The 4,137-nt window shown below is 34.1% G+C and overlaps 1 long non-coding RNA gene across 2 annotated transcripts; it reads right to left on the minus strand.

The window, feature by feature from the left end:
- Nucleotides 1-2,369, minus strand: LOC125856639 (uncharacterized). Of its 2 annotated transcripts, XR_007445542.1 has the most exons (5): nt 2,148-2,369; nt 1,270-1,480; nt 929-1,161; nt 238-332; nt 1-76 (listed from the first exon to the last, which is right to left on the minus strand). It is a non-coding gene; the product is annotated as an uncharacterized LOC125856639 (long non-coding RNA). The 2 variants fall into 2 exon arrangements; XR_007445543.1 differs by lacking the exon at nt 929-1,161.
- Nucleotides 2,370-4,137: the final 1,768 nt, after the last annotated feature.

Genomic DNA, 4,137 nt, shown 5'->3' on the forward strand with positions numbered 1-4,137 from the left:
TGTGTTTAATTATGGATACCTATTTTTTTTGAAGAACCTGCCTGGCCTTATTAAAGAGGACTGCAAAATGTGCTAGCTGGACAGGATAATCAATGTCAGTATCCTTGCACATAGTCAAGTGATGTAATTTGAAGAGAACAGTTCAGTCAATTGGGTATAATCACAACATTCGAGTAATAGGTCATGGATCATTAAAACTTTGAAATAAGATTCGTAGTTATCATAATAAAGGCATACCTTTGCTTATAGTCAAGTGATGTAATTTGAAGACAACAGTTCAGTAAATTGCGTATAGTTGTAAGTTTTTTCCCTTTCCCGTTGCAGGGACTAACCTGCAGTATATTCATCAATTTTATTATCATACCTTCATGAATTCTAGTGGAACAAGCAATTCTATTTGCCACCTCATTTTCATTGTCATAGAAGTATAGTTGTAAGTTTTCCCTTTCCCATTGCAGGGTATAAATCATCAATGAAGTGGTACATCTTTCCTTGAACTTTAAAGGTATAAATACCATGATATCTCTTAGCCAAGTCTTTGTCATATTTTACCCCAAATGAAGTAAAAGAGAACATATTATTGTATGTTCTAACATATGTTCGAAAATGTTCAAACTCTTCGGAAGAATTTAAAAATAAAGTTCTTAGTTTTGTAGGCATTTTATGTGATGTAAGCTTAATCGAGCCATTATCGCAAGAAAATCCAGGCGTTTCATACTGAAATCTTTTTGCATCGCAAAATTTACAATTTGGGACAACTTTGAGAGGTATATACTAAGATTGAGATTCATTAACATTTATCTGACAACCTCTGCTGGACCTATTTCCTAAATATCACAGAATTGGTTAGATCTGAAAGGAAAATAGTGAATACTATTCTATGTGAGGAAACTAGCGAATAGTATTCTATGTTGAAATTAAGACAAACCTCTATTTGATATATTGATCGTGGTAACAGTACAGGGATCAGGAGATGTAGCTGATGTGGATCCTAATATAGAAGTAGTTATGAATTAAAGAAGCAAATACCATATGGCTGCCGAAAGCTAACAAAAATAATATGATTGTTATACTCGCCTGTTTCAAAGACACGGGAAGGATGAAACAAACTTTTCCCTTTTGGAGAAGTGGCAGCTGAAATATGAACTTCAGATGTAACAACTAATATATAAAGATGAAGTGCGTCAAAGCAGATCATGCATGCATATAATTTACATATGCATACAGAGGCATACAAGTATGTAAAAAGCATAAATTTAACCTACTAACCTTTTGTTGACGTAACATAAGGCTCTCTTATCATGACAGGAACTTGTAGAAGACGTCTTCTTGACTCGAGGTCTCTTGTGCGCCTTTGTAATAGTAATGCCTCTTTTTGAGCTAGCAATATTTCTTTATATTTTTTGCGCCGATTGAATCTCATTTCAGCGGTTGTATTAGAGAATGATGGGCATTTGTTCTTTTGCTCTGAACGTGTCATCTGCATACAGACAGCCAAGAAATTGCACACGCATATAAGACATGTATGCATAAATGAAAATGCTTGACTGAAAGCTAGTGTAATCTGGTTATTTTGTGGTGCTGCGTATTGCTGTGCTTTAATGGAAATATCTTTTGTCTGTTGTGTTATGCCTATATGATTTTAGCTAGTACTAATTCGCTAAGATGAACTTTTCGGGTTATAACATGCTCATTTGTTGATTTAGCTTACAAAAGTGCGACGTAATGCTTTACCTCGGTCGACGTAGTGAAGAAGTTGAATTTATTGACTATTTATTCCCAAAAGAAGCCAAAAAAAAAGGCATCAACAAATTTCAACCAACATCCTTTTTTTGGCATGTGAATTCAGCCAAAAGTAAAAGCACGAATTTGACCAAAATCTCAAATTTCCATTTGTCATATGAATCCATATAACAGTAAAAACATTAATTTTATCAAAATCTTACATACCCATTTGAAGAATTGGCCAAATTTTGGGTGGAAATAACCCATAACATTAAAAACATTAATTTTATCAAAATCCTACATACCCATTTGAAGAATTGGCCGAATTTTGGGTGGAAATAACCCAAAAAGCATTTAAAAGAAAAGAAGAGGAGAGGGTGTCAAACTAAGCAAATCTGTATGTACTTTTATCAAATACTTACCTAATAAAGTAGAAACAACCTCTGCAATCGAAGAAGAACAGAGAAAGCGCACAAGAACTTTGAGACAACTATGAAATCTTGCAAGCAACTGAGGTAGAGGAAGATGGAAGTTGTGGTTTTCTGTTGGAAACAACGGAGTTGCAGTTTTCTTTGGGATAAAATTTGAGGAAGCGTGTTAAAGCCAGAAAGAAACTAAAGAGTGAAATGACAATAATACCCTAATGAGCAAGCACACATGTTGACAGAGTGGTGCTTGCTTAGCTCCAACTCCTAAATAAAAAAGGAAAATAAGAGTTTGAGAAGTTTTAGTAGACACAAAAGGAAAAATTGGAGAGTTCATATGATATAAGCAAATTAAAAGAATAAAAAATAAAAATGACAAAGGAAAGGAATTACCATAAAGTGACATGAAATGCTTTCAACTTTCTACGCGTATGAGTTTAGACGAGGTTCCTTTTCCTTGTATTTGAAATTTATTGACTTGATTAGTTTAATTTTGATGAAATATTTGAACAAGTTTAAGCTTTCATTTTGAGAAGAAACTAGCAATATAGAAATATTTGATAAATTCAGCAATACCGTAACTCTCCTCCCACCTCTAAGATCAATTTTTTACCAAAAAAGAGAGGAATAGTTGAATACTCAATTAACGAAAAATTGATTTTTGTAGAGAGAAGTTGTTGAACAACAAAACAAGCCAAAATTATGTTCGACCCAAAATCACACATGCAATCACATGACATGCAGCACCAAAACAAATCTTAATAATCAATAGGAACACATACATACATACATACGCGCTAAACTGCAAAAAGGAGGAACTATGAATTCCTAAATCGGGGGAGGAGAGAACATCAACTACATAAAGAGAAGTCAAATCGAAAAGCAAAGCAGTTATGGAAGCGACGACAAAGAAAGAACACCGAAATTAGCGAGATTAAGCTGAAAGAAAAGGTTTTCCACGGCTATTTCTAATAATCAGTTATCTGGGTATGTCCTAGAGTACCATTGTTGGGGAAAATGCATAAAGTAAAAGTTCAGTGCATGTATGTTCATAATCAATTTAAGCTCAGCACAAATATTTGAAACAAAAATTTCATAAAAAGAAAAGCACAAATTACCACAGATGAAATCCATAGGAGAGACAATATTGAACAGAAAGGGGAAAAGAGCACTCACAAAGTATATACATCAGATGGGTCACCTGAAGTAGAAAGCTCAAACAAAATTTTTAGCAAAGTCGACCAGAAAAGAGTGATTTTGGAAATCTAAATCTGAAGAAGAAAATCAGAAATTTTGATAGAATTGTGACATCTCCAAATTCAGATAAGGATAGTACAAAGAAATATGTCAGAGCACCGCTTGAAGAACAAGAGGAAGAAAAAGAAAAATATATCCTCCGACAATGAAGCAAACATGATGACCAAGAGCTGGCTGTTGTAGAGTCTTGAGACAATTAAATGAAAGGGTCAATTAAGTCTTCATTTGATTTTTTGTGACACTTTATCAAGAAATGGTCAAATTAGTGAAAGAAAAAAATCGATGACTACTGCTCCAGTATCACACTCAAACCCAAAAGGCAAGGAGAAGGAAAATGAGAAGGAGAGGAGGAGGAGAAGGAGAAGGATGAGGTGGAGAAGGAGAAGGAGAAGGAGAAGGAGCAAGAGAAGAAAGTTGAAGTTGTCAGTTGTGATGTGAAGCAAAAATATGCATTTGAAGGTTTTAACATTGACTGCGAGGTCTAAGTGAACTAATTTCATCCTTCTCGCAATGAATAAATGAGGGTCTTTACAAGCATCATGCAAAAAAGTAAAGTCGTTCAACTATTATTAGTATTTCTTCTTGTTGTCCACTAAATAATTATTTATAAGGATTACACAATTGCAGAAGAAACAATGACGATCACTACTTAGCCAATTGCTTGAATCTTGAGTTCAAACAACTTAATTTTGTAGTTGCATTTTCAAAGAACAATGACTGGTTCTACGTA

This window comes from Solanum stenotomum, chromosome 2 (genome assembly GCF_019186545.1).
Source record: "Solanum stenotomum isolate F172 chromosome 2, ASM1918654v1, whole genome shotgun sequence".
NCBI classification, from domain to species: domain Eukaryota; kingdom Viridiplantae; phylum Streptophyta; class Magnoliopsida; order Solanales; family Solanaceae; genus Solanum; species Solanum stenotomum.